The 18,542-nt window shown below is 42.9% G+C and overlaps 1 long non-coding RNA gene across 1 annotated transcript in view; it reads left to right on the forward strand.

The window, feature by feature from the left end:
* Positions 1-2,337: 2,337 nt before the first annotated feature.
* The window catches only part of LOC144259716 (uncharacterized), a 43,936-nt gene continuing 27,731 nt past the window's right edge, over positions 2,338-18,542 (forward strand). The window contains exon 1 of the long non-coding RNA XR_013344871.1: positions 2,338-2,353. This is a non-coding gene — a long non-coding RNA (uncharacterized LOC144259716). The remainder of the gene's footprint in view (positions 2,354-18,542) is intronic.

An 18,542-nucleotide genomic window follows, 5' to 3' on the forward strand; every position in this document is an offset into this window, starting at 1 on the left:
TTTGGTAAATTGTTCCAGCGGTTAAGTACTTTCACTGCCAAAAATTTACACCTTATTTTCAGTCTGAATTTGTCTTGGTTCAACTGCCATGAATCATGTTATACTTTTTTCTGCTAGATTGAAGAGTCCATTATTAAATATTTGTTCCCCATGTAGATATTTATAGACTATAATCAAGGCAACCCTTAACCTTCTCTTTGTTGGACTCAAGGAGTTCAATCTATTTAGTTTATCACTATAAGGCATGTTTTCTTATCAATTAATTATTCTTGTGTTTTTTATCTGAATCCTCTCCAATTTATCACCATCCTTTTTGAATTGTGAACACCAGAACTGGATACAGCATTCCAGTAATGCTTTCACCGGTGCCAGATACAGAAATAAAATAACCTCTCTACTCCTACTGTTTATTCATCCCAGGATCATGTTAGCAGGCCACAGTGTCCCATTGAGAGAGCACATAGTCAGCTGATTATCCACTATGACCCCCAAATATTTTTTAGAGTCACTGCTTCCCAGGATAGAGTCCTCAATCTTGTAATTTTGGCTTACGTTCTTTGTTCTTAGATGTGTACATTTACATTTAGCCATATTTTAAACTCCTATTGGTTGCTTGTGCTCAGTGTACCAAGTGATCCACATTGCTCTAAATCAGTGACCTGTCTTCATCATTATTTACCACTCCCCAATTTTTGTGTCATCTGCAAACTTTATTAGTGATGATTTTATGTTTTCTTGCAGGTCATGATAAAAATGTTAAATAGTGTAGGAACAAGAACCAAATTCCTGTGTGACCCCACTAGAAACAAAGGTTTCCCATTGAATGTTCCCCATTTACAATTATGTTTTGAGACTTATCAGTTAGCTAGTTTTTAATCTATTCAGTTTGTGCCATGTTAATGTTATAGCTTTATAGTGTTTTAATGAAAATGCCTTACAGAAGTCTAAGTATATTACATCAACGCTATTACCTTTATCAAGCAAACTCATAATCTCATCAAAATATATCAAGTTAGTTTGACGGGATCTATTTTCCATAAACCCATGTTGATTTGCATTGATTACATTAATTACATTAATCTTTAAACTTCTAAGAATTTGCTGATTGCGGGGCAGCTGCCATCTTGTGAGGCTCAGCAGTAGTATGTGCAGAAGAGAGGAGCACTGCTTGCTTTCTTTCATGGAGGCTTTGCATATCTTCATCTACCACACAGGGAAGGGGAAGAATGTACTTCACTGCAAAAGCCCTGGGCCTAATCCTGCACACTCTTGAAAATGTAGGCCAATGCTTTTACAAGTATTGATACGGATAATTACAAAGCATGATACATTTCTTAACCATTCATTTCTCTAAAAACGTAGCAACTCCAGTGCTGCATTAAATATTGTTCCTTTAAAGCTTTGACTGAAGTATCCAAATGTTGCTCATGTATATTCCCCTCTGCATTGTGCCTGCCTCAGGGCAAATGGTGCTGGGAAATGGGAAATGTTGCTGGTCCACAGTCCTTCTTCACCCTCCCATATCAGGGCAGTGGGTTAAAGCCACCATTTAGCCTTTCGTCTGTCCCGTGCTAAACGTAACACCTCATATTTTCAGAACTTAACAAGCACGGAAAATAATGGCAACTTAACAAACCTTCACTCCATTCGAGCAAACTTTAAATAGTGTAATACATTTCCAGAAACCTCATTAAATAGTTATACTACTTCTGCATTGCCTTTCCTTTCCCATCATTGCTAAACAATTACCCATGAATTTGTGTGCAAGTGGGAGCATTATCCTTTCTATAATTATAGAATGCTATAATTATAAAAGCCTTAAATAGATTCTAATCAGCCCTGGGTAGCCAACTTTCATATCATCCCTGACAGGGGCAATAATTTGTAGTACATTTCTGGGAGAGAAAGAGGGACATTTTTTTTTCTCTAATCAAATTAAATTTGAGATCATTTGCCCCCTAGTCTTGCAGGTCTTGGTGGAGTGTGAGGGGAAGACCTACAATGATCAGAATGAGTGGCAGCATGGCCTATGATTTATTTGGTGAAGCTACAATATTAGTGATGTCTCCTCATTTCCTGAAAAGAGGCAGCATTGTACACTGAATCACTGGGAATCAAGATACTTGGGGTCTATGCTTGGATCTGCCACTGACCTGCTGGGTGACTGCAGGCAAGTCACTGCACCTCTATGCCTCAGTTTCCCCACCTCTAAAATGGGAATAATGATTCTTTTCCTTTCTTTCTTCTTTAACACCAGATTATGGATCACTGAGGAAGAGAAGAGATGTTTAGGAACAAGAACTTGTATTTATAAACACTGTAAACACTACAAGAAAAATAAAACGCCAAAAAGGTAAATGACTGTTTAATGGGGTTTTGATAGAATATTATGTCCCAGAGTGTGGCTGGGATTCTTTTAAATCTAATTAAAATCTTGCACTTCTACTGGGCTGCCATAAGATGTTATAAAATCTCTATGCTCTTTTTTGGTAGCTGTGGCTGTGGCTGTTTGCCAGTGTGACATAAGCTAAGAAAATGAAAGATGTAAGTAATATCCTGAAGTAAAATGGAAACTTTCCACCAAAGACCATAGCAAAAAATTCCCCATTGCAAGTGCTTAATTAAACATCTTAAATGAAATGCACTTACCAGTGAAGAAAAGTGATCCATAGAAAAGATTTTTGTAAAAAAAGTTTAGTTTAAACCCACTAATGCAAAGAAACTTTTTCAGTAAATTTTGAAACTCTACTCCACAGAGACCCTATTGTGCCTAGCTTTTGCAACATACAGTGCATCCCACTTACAGTTGTCTGTGACTTAGTGACACAGAATAAAAGTCCCATGTTTCAAAGCATTGCATCATACAAATTGAAATTCTTATTATGAGCTCAAATCCTGCTCTCTTTACTCCACTGTTCCCACTGAAGTCATGGGCCTTATTTTCACACTCACTAGTACACTGGGGTGTGTAGTCTTAGACTCATAGACTTTAAGGCCCAAAGGGACCATCAGGATCATTTATTCTCACCACCTGCACATCACAGGCCACAGAACCTCACCTACCCACTCCTGTAGTAGGCCCATAACCTCTGGCTGAGTTACTGAAGTCCTCAAATCATGATTTAAAGACTTCAGGTTACAGAGAATCCACCATTTACTCTAGTTTAAACCAGCAAGTGACCTGTGCCCCATGCTGCCAAGGAATGTGAAACCCCCCCACGGTCTCTGCTAATCTGACCGGGAGGGGGGAATTTTTTCCTGATGCCAAATATGGCGATCAGTTAGACCCTGAGCATTTTGGCAAGACCCAACAGCCAGACACCTGGTAAAGAATTCTCTGCAGTAACTCAGAGCCCTCCCCATCACGTGCCCCATCTGCGGCTGTTAGGAATATTTGCTACTAGCACTTGCAGATGTGCCACATGCCATTGTAGCCAATCACATCATATCATCCCCTCCATAAATTTGTCAAGCTCAGTCTTGAAGTCCGTTATGTTTTTTGCCCCACTGATCCCATTGGAAGGCTTCACTCCTCCAAACCTTCACTCTTCTGATAGTTAGAAATGCTTGTCTATTGTCAAGTCTAAACTTGTTGATGGCCAGTTTATATGCATTTGTTCTTATGTCATTATTAGTGCTTAACTTAAATAACTCCTCTTCCTGGTATTTATCCCTCTGATGTATTTATCTCCTCTCAGCCTTCCTTTGGTTAGGCTAAACAAGGAAAGCTCCTTGAGTCTCTTCTCATAAGGTAGGTTTTCCATTCCTCAGATAATACTAATAGCCCTTCTCTGCACCTGTTCTAGTTTTAATTTATCTTTCTTAAACATAGGAGACCAGAATTGCACACAGTATTCCAGATGGGGTGCCTTGTATAAGGGCAATAACACTTCCCTATCTCTACTGGAAATACCTTGCTTGATGCATCCTAAGACTTCATTAACCTCTTTCACGGCCGCATCACATTAACGGCACATAGTCAGACATCAGGTCTTTCTCCTCCTCTGTCACTTCCAACTGATAAGTGCCCAATTTATAACAAAAATTGTAAGTCCACAACCTTGCACTTTGCACTCTTAAGTTTCATCCCAGGTCTTTTATTTCAGTTTTCAAAGTCTTCCAGATCTATTGTATGATATTCTGGTCCTCTGCCATTTTGGCAATACCTCTCAGCTTTGGTCATCAACAAATTTTATTAGCAAACTTCCACTTTTTGTACCAATATTGTAAATTAAAATGTTAAATAAGATTGGTCCCAAGACCAATCCCTGAGGAACTCCACTAGTAACTTCCCTCTAGCCTGACAGTTCACCTTTCAGTATGACCCATTGTAGGTCTCCCCTTTAACCAGTTCCTTATCCATCTTTTAATTGTCATATTAATCCTGATATTCTCTAATTTAGCTAATAATTTCCCATGTGGACCTGTATTAAATGCCTTACTTTGTCTAAAAAATCAGTTATCTTCTCAAAAAAGAGATCCCGTGGTCTGGCACGCTCTACCTTTTGTAAAACCATGTTGTATTTTATCCCTATTACCCTTTACCTCTGTGTCTTTAATTACTTTCTCTTTCAAAATTTGTTCCAAGACCTTGCGTACAATTGAGGTCAAACTAACAGGCCTGTAGTTTCCTGGATCACCTTTTCTCCCTTTCTTAAAAATAGGTTGTATCAGCCCCGCACTGGTAGAGCAGGTGTTAACCTTTCTCTCTTAGCCGGGGAGGCCACCCCACCCGCAGCTCTGCTGGGCATGCTCTGGCTGGAGCCAGGATATAAAAGGCAGCAGAGCAGCTCAGTCTGGGCTGACTGCCGGCAGGGAAGGAGGTGTGTCTTTAGCTCCTGAGGGAGGACTGCCTGCACTCCAGGACACGGAGGGCAGCCAGTCAGAGACAGACCCTGACACACCGGCTTGGGACATCGCAGAGAGGGGAAAGACCAGAGAATCTGAGGCGGAGAACCCCAGAGGCTCAGGTAGGAAGTAACCCAGGAAAGCTTTGCGTGGAAACAGTTACAGAACTGAACCAAGGCTCGGCGTGTTTCAGTAGGAGCCCTGCTGAGCTGGTGGCAGGCAACCCCACCACCGATAGGGCCCTGGGTTGGGACCCGGTGGAGAGGGCGGGCCTGAGTTCCCCTATCCTGGCCACCCACCCTGGGGTGGTGGCCCCACTCCAGGTTTATGGACTCTGGCCGCTAGGCTGCACTGCCCTGAAAGCAAGGGCTGTAGTACTGACTCTGGCCGACAGGTTGCACTGCCCAGACAGTAAGGACCATATTCCTGACTCTGGCCATTGGGCCGCACTGCCCTGAGAGCAAGGGCCATGTCATTGACTCTGGCCATTGGGCCGCACTGCCCTGAGAGCAAGGGCCATGTCATTGACTCTGGCCATTGGGCCGCACTGCCCTGAGAGCAAGGGCTGTAGTACTGACTCTGGCCAGTAGGCCGCACTGTCCTGACAGTAAGGGCTGTAATATTGACTCTGGCCATTGGGCCATGCTGCCCTGAGAGCAAGGCTTGTGTTAAAGACTAAAGCCACAAAGCCATGCAGCCCCGAGACACAGGGCAGCCCTTCAGACCTGACCGCGGGGCTGTGACGAACCTCTGCCCCGCCCCCATGGGATGACGGGATGTATCAGCCCCGCGACATAGGTATTATATTAGCAATTCTCCGCTCAAGAGTTCGACCTCTGAGTTTATGGATTTGTTTAAAATCCTTGCTATTGGGCTTGCAATTTCATGTGCCAGTTTCTTTAATATTCTTGGATGGAGATTTTCCGGGGCCCCTGATTTGGTCCCATTAAGCTCTTTGAGTTTGGCTTCCCCCCAGATGTGGCAATTTCTACTTCCATATTCTCATTTTCATTAGCCACCCTGCCACTACCCCAAGCTACTCGTTACCCTTATTAAAAACTAAGGCAAAGTATCTGTTTAGGTGTTGGGCCATGCCTAGATTATCTTTAATTTCCACCCCATCCTCAATGCTTAGTGGTCCCACTTCTTTCCTTGTTTTCTTTTTTCTTTGTATGGCTATAGAATCTCTTACTATTGGTTTTAATTTCTTTTGCAAGGTCGAACTCTGTTTAGCTTTTGAAAGTTCCCATTTTCCCCCTTCAAGAGGTAGCTTTCCCATCTTCCATTTCTTGTAGTCTTTCTCTTAATCTGTTTGAGATGCTTGCAGTTTGGTCTGCAACCTTCTCTACCATTTTTTTCCTATTGCTTGTGATGCAGGCTTCTGATAGCTTTTGCAACTTTGACTTAAAATAATTCCAAGCCTCCTCCGCATTCAGATCCTTGTTCTTCAGTCCAGTACACTTCCCTGGGCTTGGCCATCATCTCTTTGGGTTTCTTGCCTCAAGTGGCCCCTGGAATTGCCTCTCCTGGGCAAGTTCCCTGCTCTCTGCAGGAGCTGGGCTCACTTTTGGGATCCTTTCTGAGTCTAATTATCTCCAGTCCCTGGCACTGTTTCTCATGTCCAGCTACTGGGCAATGACGGAAAGCAGATGTCCAGAGCCCCTCTCAGGGTTGCAGTGTCTGTCTGCCCTAAACAAAGTGGGGGAGAAGGAAAGGCTAATCATTGCCTTAGGCTGGGCTCCCCTGGCTGATGGGCTTCCTCATGATCTTCAGCAGCATCTTTTTTCAGATAAATCTCCCCCACGCCCCATGGCCAGATTCACCTCGTATAAGCTCCCCTTCTCCAGGCAGGACATGCTCTATAGGTGCACCTAATTGGCACTGCCTGAGTGCCAGGATGCTCGTAGGCTTGCTGTCCATGGGATGGGGGCGTGTCTCATCACAGGGCGTAAACTGCCGCCCACACTGCCACTTGGGGCCACTGCACTCAAGGGCACCCTGACACTAATTTAAAATTGCCCTCCCCTGGCCAAATCAACAATGGGAGACATAGGGTTGGTTCTTGGTTTCCTGATGTCCACACTCAATCTGGGGAACATAGGCACTGACTCTGTGGGTGCTCTGGGGCTGGAGCACCCATGGTAAAGAAATAGTGGATGCTCAGCACCTACCAGCAGCTCTGCCGATCAGTTCCTCCCCCTCTCCCCCAGCGCCTCCCGCCTGCCAGTGATTAGCTGTTCAGTGGCGTGCAGGAGGTGCTGGGGGAAAGGGGGAGGAACGGGGATAGGAAGAGGAGGGGGAGGAATAGGGTGAGAAAAGGCGGGGTGGGGGCTTTAGGGTAAGGGTGGAGTGGGAGTGAGGCCTGGGGCAGAGTGGGGGTTGAGCACCCCCAGGAACTCAGAAAGTTGGCATCTCTGCCAGGGAGTATTCATGGTTGAGTTTCGAAATAGCCACTGAAAAACCTGAGGTGGAAAGATAATACAAATTTTGTGCCATTTAGCCAGAGGCATTGTCCTCATAGATGTTGTAATGTGTCAAGATGATGAGCCCTGAGAACTTCATCACCATGTCAGTCAGCATATCTTAGCTCCTCTGGCAGCATGTTATGTTTGGGGATCTGTAGGTGAACAGGGTAGTTAGTCTGCTCTCTGCACTGTCAGATCTAGTGGATGCCCTTAAGGGAATCTTTGGCCCAGCTGGGAATAGAATGCCTATTCCACCTCCAGACTTATCTTCACCCTGTTTGGTTCTGTGGTGTACACAGAGTAGCCTCAAGAGATGGAAGTCAGCTTGCACTGTCCATCAGATTTCTGTGATGCACAACAGGCTGGATGACTGGTCAGCAATCAGATCTTGAATGGTGAATACATATTGACCAGTGATCATCTGATCAGCATGATGCTGTACTGTGTCAGTCTCTCTTCCTCCTTTGAGGACTAACTACTTGTAAATTGGATGCAGGGTACATGTTTTGTCTGTTTTAATTCTCCTTAAGACTTCCATTGAAGAGGGGATAGGTAGTGGTGGTCAGCAGGTGGAATGCTGGATAGTTAGAGGCAAGTTTGCTTATTTTGACCAGGAATTGTGTTTAGGCTGTGATGTGACTGTATGAAACCACTAGGGTTTGTCCACAGTGCCTTTATCTGTGGACTCCTTTAGTATGTGGGTTATGAGGGTGCTAACTCTATCTGTGCCAGAAATCCTTATATTTTTGTTGGAAAAAACTTGTATGGAACTTCATTTCTAAACCGAATAACTCATTTACAGTATATTTAGATGAGCTGATATAATCACTTACTTTTATATAATCTTATCATAAAAAAGCTTATGTAAAAGCATCTCTTGTTACAGCATGGTAGAAAAATTTTCTCTTTAGCTGTGACCTTTTACATCAAGTTTCAAGCCAAAGGGAAGCGTGTGTGTGTGTAAATACAAAAGTATAAGGATTTCAGGTGTGTGTGTATATATAAAATACACAGACATACAGCTGACTTACAAACTCCTGGAAAACAGTGACTAGTAATGTTTTCATTATGAACCTTTGAAAATAGAAGCACTAATTGGTGCCACTTCTCTGAAAAAAGGGAGTTTTACGAGTGTCTATCAGACCAAACAAAAAATACCCAAACCACACAAGCTGTGTTTAAAGCATAACTGAAAGGAGGAAATGGGTATTAAAGTTCTTTCTTTCAGGGGGAAAAGTTTTCTGAGGCTTGTTTCTAACACATTTTCAGTAAGATGTTTATTAAGGAGGCAAGAAAACTGGCTTCAGAAAAGTGAACCGACTCATATCTTTCTTTTTAATCTTGGAACACTTCAACATATGTACAATACAATATTGAAGATATGGGAAAGGAGACAAGCTCTATACACAGTTTTGATGCTTTTGATATAACTTATATGTATGCTTAACAAGGGGAAGAAAAACTAGCTGCAACATAATTGAACTACAACAATACTCTAATATGACCTAAGCCAGGCAAACTAAAAGCTAAAACAATCCTTTCTCTCTTGCCAACAATTCACCACTTCCACAAAATTCACCCCCATTTTCAAAGGCTGGGGGAGGTGGGGTGGGAGAGTGAGCATTGCAGCATGGCCTCAAGAATCAGTTTTGAATCAGGAGTGGGTGAGAAAATTCCAAAGCTATGGGGGACTGCCCATGAGGCAGCAAGCTCAGGTCTGCCAGAGTCTGTGGCAATCAGCCAGATGGACTAACCCAGAGTAAAAGACTCCAAGGTATCTCCTTTCATGGAGAACTTCAAAATGTGTGTGTGGGGGGGTTGCTGTTTCAAATAGGAACAAAATGAAATTGCAGAATATCAAACAAAACGAAATTGCAGAAAGATGTAATTACCTTTCTCAGTACAGCTCTAGTTAAAATCTCCTGGGTGTATGTAAATGATATCCTGCACCCCTTGTATTCCTGAATAGTCCCACTGACTTAAATTTAGTTTGGTGCCTTTGAAGATCGCCCAGACTTAGTGAGGCTACCTTGTAACTAAGCACTAGACAATCAAATCCAGAGTACTCCGTGACTGAAACATAGAGGGAAAGTCATATTAAATACTCACCCATATCTGACCACTGATGTCAGCAAATACAAATGGTCCATATGGCACTTTTATCCATCAGAGGTATTAAAAGCTGAAACATATTGTATATTATCTATTCTAACACGGAAAATTTCTGTTAGTTTTGAGTTCTTGATTAAAGTCTCATGTTTATTTACTACTTGTATTATGGTAGTGCCAACAGGCTTCAGCTAAGACCCAATTACACTATGCACTGTAAGAAAAAAAAGGAGTACTTGTGGCACCTTAGAGACTAACAAATTTATTTGCGCATAAGCTTTCGTGAGCTGCAGCTCTCTTCATAAAAATGCATTGTCCTTTCCCCAAAGAGCATATGGTCTAAATAGACAAGATAGGCAAAGAGTAGGAGGGGAAATGGACATACGGCGGTGAAGTGATTTGCTCAAGGCCATACCAGAAGCTAGTGACAGAATGGGAATAGACTCCAGGTCTCCTAAATCTAGTCCAGTGCTGTTTCCACAGGAACATTCCATTTTTAAATATAAAAATGGGTGATAGTTCTCCAATATTGAAAGATTATGTTCACGCAGGCACTGAAAAGACTTCAGAAACCAAAGTACCAAACATCCTATGGAGTGGGTTTTTTTGTGGGTGGCTGCAGCCTTTACGGGAGGTAGAATCAGTAGATCATAACTAATATTTTTGGAAGAGCTGGTGGAAACATGCAATTTTACTTCTGTGACAATTTCAAATGTTGTTTAAAATTTTCATGAAAAACTTCAATTTTTTGAGGTAAAAAAATTGGAAACAAATTTTCCAATAGAAACTTTGTTTTTTCATAAAAAGAAAACATTAGATCAAACTGTTTCATGAAATATTTCAATTTGGACAAAACTGCTTTGTTCAACTGAAATTGTTTCCAACCTGTTATTTCTGATTTCCTTCTCTGGAAAACAGAATCGAAGGAAGAGTTTTTAAAAGCTTTATTGTGAACACTGTAGTATGTCAGGTTTCAGAGTAACAGCCGTGTTAGTCTGTATTCGCAAAAAGAAAAGGAGTACTTGTGGCACCTTAGAGACTAACCAATTTATTTGAGCATAAGCTTTCGTGAGCTACAGCTCACTTCATCGGATGCATATCGTGGAAACTGCAGAAGACATTATATACACACAGAGACCATGAAACAATACCTCCTCCCATCCCACTGTCCTGCTGGTAATAGCTTATCTAAAGTGATCATCAAGTTGGGCCATTTCCAGCACAAATCCAGGTTTTCTCACTCTCCGCCCCCCCCCCACACAAACTCACTCTCCTGCTGGTAATAGCCCATCCAAAGTGACCACTCTCCTCACAATGTGTATGATAATCAAGGTGGGCCATTTCCTGCACAAATCCAGGTTCTCTCACCCCCTCACCCCCCTCCAAAAACCACACACACAAACTCACTCTCCTGCTGGTAATAGCCCATCCAAAGTGACCACTCTCCCTACAATGTGCATGATAATCAAGGTGGGCCATTTCCAGCACAAATCCAGGTTTTCTCACCCCCCACCCTCATACACACACAAACTCACTCTCCTGCTGGTAATAGCTCATCCAAACTGACCACTCTCCCTACAATGTGCATGGTAACCAAGGTGGGCCATTTCCAGCACAAATCCAGGCTTTCTCACCCCCCCCACTGGGGAAACACACACACACACACAAACTCACTCTCCTGCTGGCAATAGCTCATCCAAACTGACCACTCTCCAAGTTTAAATCCAAGTTTAACCAGAACGTCTGGGGGGCGGGGTAGGAAAAAACAAGGGGAAATAGGCTACCTTGCATAATGACTTAGCCACTCCCAGTCTCTATTTAAGCCTAAATTAATAGTATCCAATTTGCAAATGAATTCCAATTCAGCAGTTTCTCGCTGGAGTCTGAATTTGAAGTTTTTTTGTTGTAAGATAGCGACCTTCATGTCTGTGATTGCGTGACCAGAGAGATTGAAGTGTTCTCCGACTAGTTTATGAATGTTATAATTCTTGACATCTGATTTGTGTCCATTTATTCTTTTACGTAGAGACTGTCCAGTTTGACCAATGTAAATGGCAGAGGGGCATTGCTGGCACATGATGGCATATATCACATTGGTGGATGTGCAGGTGAACGAGCCTACCGCCCCCCCGCCCCCAGACGTTCTGGTTAAACTTGGATTTAAACTTGGAGAGTGGTCAGTTTGGATGAGCTATTGCCAGCAGGAGAGTGAGTTTGTGTGTGTGTGTGTGTTTCCCCGGGGGGGGGGGGGGGGGGGCGGTGAGAAAGCCTGGATTTGTGCAGGAAATGGCCCACCTTGATTATCATGCACATTGTAGGGAGAGTGGTCACTTTGGATAAGCTATTACCAGCAGGAGAGTGAGTTTGTGTGTGTGGTTTTTGGGGGGGGATGAGGGAGTGAGAGAACCTGGATTTGTGCAGGAAATGGCCCACCTTGATTATCATACACATTGTGAAGAGAGTGGTCACTTTGGATGGGCTATTACCAGCAGGAGAGTGAGTTTGTGGGGGGGGGAGGGGGCGGAGGGTGAGAAAACCTGGATTTGTGTTGGAAATGGCCCAACTTGATGATCACTTTAGATAAGCTATTACCAGCAGGACAGTGGGGTGGGAGGAGGTATTGTTTCACGGTCTCTGTGTGTATATAATGTCTTCTGCAGTTTCCACGGTATGCATCCGATGAAGTGAGCTGTAGCTCACGAAAGCTTATGCTCAGATAAATTGGTTAGTCTCTAAGGTGCCACAAGTACTCCTTTTCTTTTTACTGTAGTATGTGCCGCAGAGGCTAAACCAAACCTGAAGCTTTTGTTATGACAATCAAGGTTACTTTCCTGGACCTCTGAGGAGAATCCAAATAGTTGATACAAAAGATTAAAAAAGCTTTTTATCTGATTATTTAGAGCAGGGGCACCCATGTTTATATTTTGTCATGGGTTCAAGGTCTGAACCTAACTTGTACACAATGAAACAGAATAAGGCTGCTCTCATCTCTCCTACAACAGCATGAGTTGCAGAAATTGCAGGGCCTATCATGGAAGGCACTGTAGTTCAACACTGTGCATTGCATGGGAGGACCTGTTGTCTCCCCAGGACACGTTTTTGAATTGGAGGAGGTTGGTTATCAGCCATATTTTAGGATGTGATGGACTGGATCTGTCCCATAGCCATACTCTGCTACCCTTGAATTTGGCAGACAAGTGATTAACGTTAGCAGAGCCTGAGGGGTGATTATTTTAATTTTTGCTCTTAGCATTTCTCAGCTGTCAGCAGCAGTAGGCCATCATGTCACAAAGTTGCATTCTGTTAGTGTTATCACTTAACTGTAGCCTTTCCAATTTTGTTTAGAACTTAAAAACAAAACCAAACCAACCTCATTTGACTTTGCACTGCATTAATTTATTTGTAAACAAATGGAAACTGACACATGCTTCTTCAGAACACACTGCTATATGAACAAGTGTTGGTAACAAGGGCTGAAAGACAGTCTGGTGCCACCGGGCCCAGCTGTTTCTTCAGTAGTTACTATTGTGTTGTCTCTTTCATGTCAGCTTGGCAAGCACATTTTCAGCTAGCCCCACATTTTGCCTCCAGGGAACTCTGTCTTTGGCACTGTTTGCAATAGATGAGTCTCTTTACCAGTGCTGAATGCAACTCTTTTGTGTAGACTTGATCTTTGGTAAAACAGGTTCTTCCCTGCTGCATACAAAATTCACTACACTCCATGCCAACAAATATATCTGCTGTTGGCCTGGTAACTTTGTTCCATTGAAATAACACTTGTCTTCTGTCTCCACACTCTGCTGTGCTGACATGCTAAGCAGTGCAGTTTTGGAGAGAAGAATTTCTGTTTGTACTTTGTGAGGACAGAATACACTTAACCTGCTGAATGTACAGTCAATAGAAGACCACCTTGATTAGCTGACAAAGAACCATTCCTAATACAGGGTGAATGGTGCAGCCTGATTCACTGAAGGATGAGCATCCTGGGGGTGCTGAATTATGCTGTGGCGCTTTAGAGTTTTGTAGCATGCGGCGGTACTAGGTTCTGAAGCAGCATGGAGCAAATAAGCAAATGACAAATGGGCTGAGCAAGCGCATGCTGGAAATGTGCCTAATGGTATTAGATTTAACCCTGTAGCTGATAGATTTTTCAGACTGTGAGAGAGTTACTAAAATCTGAATTTTAATGGGCTTTAACGGGGCTGTCTGATGACTATGGGATCTGAGAGTACGCCTACACGGCAAAGAAAAAACCAGATGGCAAGGAGTCTCAGAGCCTGGGGCAGCTGACTCTGTCTTGCGGGGTTCCTGCTCTAGGACTGAAAATAGCAGTGTCGATGTTCAGGCTCAGGCTGGAGCCTGAGCTCTAAAACCCTGAGCCCATATGTCTACACTGCTATTTTTAGCCTCACAGTGTGAGCCCTGCAAGTCTGAGTCAGCTGACCTGGGCTCTGAGACTCGCTGCTGCGTTTTGGTTGGTTTGTTTTTGGTTTTGCTGTGTAGACATACCCTGGGTATCTTCCTGGGGAAGGCACATATTCCCCCATGCCATGTCATTTTAAGATGTACCCCTAAAAATGTATAAACCCTGGAATCAAATTTAGCTTCATTTGCTAATTGTCAGTTTGCATTACAAATAGCATTTAAAAACAACATGAAAGGGAGGGAAGCCTGTGTCCTGTTCAGCCCTGGCTTGCAACCTACCGCATTCTCAGCAGCTGCATACCCACCCCACATAGTGCTTGGAAGGATCATACCAAGGGGAAGCTTTTAGTATTTGGCTCTACTACCTGTTACAAGAGCAATTATTCTCTATGCTACTCACCAGCTAAATCAATGCTTAATCCTTTGCTGAAAGAGAAAGATAATAGTTGAGACACCCACCCACACCAAACTTTGTACCATGTCTTTCCCCTTTATTTAAAACATCCTCCACACACAAACTGTCCACATTTATGAGATTGACACTGGCCATTATGAAGCACAAAGAATAACCTTGGCTGTAAGTGTGCTCTTAAAGCAAGCTCTTCTGAAGCAACGTTTTGAGTTTTCTTTCCTTTATTTCAGTCATAACCAGAAATATGCAAGGTGTGGGCTGCATTTCAGTCTCTCAGTGTTGCAAAAGTAACAGATTACATTTCTAAAATAACACAAGTGAAAGAGAGAAAAGGCTGATTAGATCATCAAGTTCATTTCTCTGCTAGTGCAGAATTATTTCCTACAGTACATTGGCTAGTATCTTTTTATAGATAGATCTGGCAGAATTAATTTTTTTTATCATTTTGACAGATAATATTAATGTTTGTTAAGTATTTTTTATATTTTTATTGATCTGAATTTTCACAATTGCACAAAATTATGGGGTGGTCATACAACGAGGGAGTGTCAAATAATCATTAAATAACAGTAGATGTTGAGATTCAAAAGTTAAAGCTTTATAACTGTTAAAACAAATTGTCAACATCACACATCAACATATAAAAGGAAATATCCTTACATCAAACTCTAAGCTCTCAAGCAGCATTTTTCTTTGCCTATCTGTAAATTTTTATTATTATTGTTGGAAATATGGTTTAGTCAACGTGTGTGTGTTTGAAACTGACATTTACAAACATTTACTGATAAAAATCTAATCCTTCCAAGCATAGGTAGAGACTACTTTAAAAAGTTCCTAACAATGTGGCTTCTGCCATTTCCCTTGGGAAACTAGCCCTCAGTTAACAAATCTCAAATCAGGAAGTTCTTGCTGATTATCCTGAACTTTCCATTTGTTGTTTTCATCTCACTTATTTTTTTTCTATACCCCAAAAGTTTTAGTAGTTTAAAACAAACATGCATGTATGGCAAGTAATTAGTATTACTTCTTCTGGGAGGCAGTGACCATGAGTTGGTTGAGTTCAGGATCCTGACACAGGGAAGAAAGGTAAGCAGCAGGATACAGACCCTGGACTTCAGGAAAGCAGACTTCGACTCCCTCAGGGAACGGATGGGTAGGATCCCCTGGGGGACTAACATGAAGGGGAAAGGAGTCCAGGAGAGCTGGCTGTATTTCAAGGAATCCCTGTTGAGGTTACAGGGACAAACCATCCCGATGTGTCGAAAGAATAGTAAATATGGCAGGCGACCAGCTTGGCTTAACGGTGAAATCCTAGCGGATCTTAAGCATAAAAAAGAAGCTTACAAGAAGTGGAAGGTTGGACATATGACCAGGGAAGAGTATAAACATATTGCTCGGGCATGTAGGAATGAAATTAGGAGGGCCAAATCGCACCTGGAGCTGCAGCTAGTGAGAGATGTTAAGAGTAACAAGAAGGGTTTCTTCAGGTGTGTTGGCAACAAGAAGAAAGCCAAGGAAAGTGTGGGCCCCTTAATGAATGAGGGAGGCAACCTAGTGACAGAGGATGTGGAAAAAGCTAATGTTCTCAATGCTTTTTTTGCCTCTGTCTTCATGAACAAGGTCAGCTCCCAGACTGCTACGCTGGGCATCACAACATGGGGAATAGATGGCCAGCCCTCTGTGGAGAAAGAGGTGGTTAGGGACTATTTAGAAAAGCTGGACATGCACGAGTCCATGGGGCCGGACGAGTTGCATCCGAGAGTGCTAAAGGAACTGGCGGATGTGATTGCAGAGCCATTGGCCATTATCTTTGAAAACTCATGGCAAACGGGGGAAGTCCCGGATGACTGGAAAAAGGCTAATGTAGTGCCAATCTTTAAAAAAGGGAAGAAGGAGGATCCTGGGAACTACAGGCCAGTCGGCCTCACTTCAGTCCCCGGAAAAATCATGGAGCAGGTCCTCAAAGAATCAATCCTGAAGCACTTACATGAGAGGAAAGTGATCAGGAACAGTCAGCATGGATTCACCAAGGGAAGGTCATGCCTGACTAATCTAATCGCCTTCTATGATGAGATTACTGGTTCTGTGGATGAAGGGAAAGCAGTGGATGTATTGTATCTTGACTTTAGCAAAGCTTTTGACACGGTCTCCCACAGTATTCTTGTCAGCAAGTTAAAGAAGTATGGGCTGGATGAATGCACTATAAGGTGGGTAGAAAGTTGGCTAGATTGTCGGGCTCAACGGGTAGTGATCAATGGCTCCATGTCTAGTTGGCAGCCGGTGTCAAGTGGAGTGCCCCAGGGGTCGGTCCTCGGGCCGGTTTTGTTCAATATCTTCATAAATGATCTGGAGGATGGTGTGGATTGCACTCTCAGCAAATTTGCAGATGATACTAAACTGGGAGGAGTGGTAGATACGCTGGAGGGCAGGGATAGGATACAGAGGGACCTAGACAAATTGGAGGATTGGGCCAAAAGAAATCTGATGAGGTTCAATAAGGATAAGTGCAGGGTCCTGCACTTAGGACGGAAGAACCCAATGCACAGCTACAGACTAGGGACCGAATGGCTAGGCAGCAGTTCTGCGGAAAAGGACCTAGTGGACGAGAAGCTGGATATGAGTCAGCAGTGTGCCCTTGTTGCCAAGAAGACCAATGGCATTTTGGGATGTATAAGTAGGGACATAGCGAGCAGATCGAGGGACGTGATCGTCCCCCTCTATTCGACATTGGTGAGGCCTCATCTGGAGTATTGTGTCCAGTTTTGGGCCCCACACTACAAGAAGGATGTGGATAAATTGGAAAGAGTCCAGTGAAGGGCAACAAAAATTATTAGGGGTCTGGAACACATGACTTATGAGGAGAGGCTGAGGGAACTGGGATTGTTTAGTCTGCAGAAGAGAAGAATGAGGGGGATTTGATAGCTGCTTTCAACTACCTGAGAGGTGGTTCCAGAGAGGATGGTTCTAGACTATTCTCAGTGGTGGAAGAGGACAGGACAAGGAGTAATGGTCTCAAGTTGCAGTGGGGGAGGTTTAGGTTGGATATTAGGCAAAACTTTTTCACTAGGAGGGTGGTGAAACACTGGAATGCGTTGCCTAGGGAGGTGGTGGAATCTCCTTCCTTAGAAGTTTTTAAGGTCAGGCTTGACAAAGCCGTGGCTGGGATGATTTAATTGGGGATGGGTCCTGCTTTTGAGCAGGGGGTTGGACTAGATGACCTCCTGAGGTCCCTTCCAACCCTGATATTCTATGATTCTATGATTCCCTGAAAATGAAAGTGGGTTACTTTTGCCATTTACAATATAATCATGGCATTGCTGTTCCAAGCCTGGTTGAAGATGCCCTAGTGTTCAGTATGGGCCTGATTCAGAGCCCAGTTGAAGTGAATAGATTGGGGATCAGTCTTTGACCACAGTCTCACTGTACAACAGATGAGCGTGATGCAAAACTGATTGCTCACTTGAAATTTTAAATAACTTTTTGATAACCCTGATCAGTGGCTCTTCTTCTGAGAGAGCCAAATTATGGCTGCATTTATTGTGTCTGACTGCAATAAAGGAGAGAAAATGTCAGTTCATGCTTTAAGCCTTTTTATGGAAAAGTTTGCTTTGAAGGCATACTTGGAAACATCATTATCCAGGCTGTCACCACTTGTCCTCAAATTATTTTCCAGTCTGAATTATTTTTGAAATATATTGCATTCTTCTTAACAATATATGGCAGACTGAAATTGTAGACCAGATTCGGCTCCCAGTCACATCAGTGGAAGTCTCAAATAGCCCTATTGACATTACTAGAGTAACTCTGTATTTACAGGTTTCAGAGTAACAGCCATGTTAGTCTGTCTTCGCAAAAAGAAAAGGAGTACTTGTGGCACCTTAGAGACTAACCAATTTATTTGAGAATTTATTTGAGCATGAGCTTTCGTGAGCTACAGCTCACTTCACACTGGCAAAGGTGAGATCAGAATGTGCCTCTCCTCACTACAATCTCTTTTTAAAATAGTATGTAACTTTAAACATATCTTCCTTTTGTAACAAAGAGTTCTTGATCCTGAGCACCATGTACTTACTGTATTTCTCTTCCCTTCTTCAAATATCTCCTATGTTGCCTAATACAAATAACACAATATTATATAAATCTTGTCCTCCTTCCCCTCATCCCCATGTCTGATGCCACCATCTTCTATGTCATGTGTATATTATTGTATCTCAGTTGTAAATTCTTTGGGATTTTGTTAGTTGTCTATAGAGTGCCAAGTATATCTGTGGTGAAGTATCTAA

The sequence above is a fragment of the Eretmochelys imbricata genome, chromosome 1 (genome assembly GCF_965152235.1).
Source record: "Eretmochelys imbricata isolate rEreImb1 chromosome 1, rEreImb1.hap1, whole genome shotgun sequence".
Classification (NCBI taxonomy): Eukaryota; Metazoa; Chordata; order Testudines; family Cheloniidae; genus Eretmochelys; species Eretmochelys imbricata.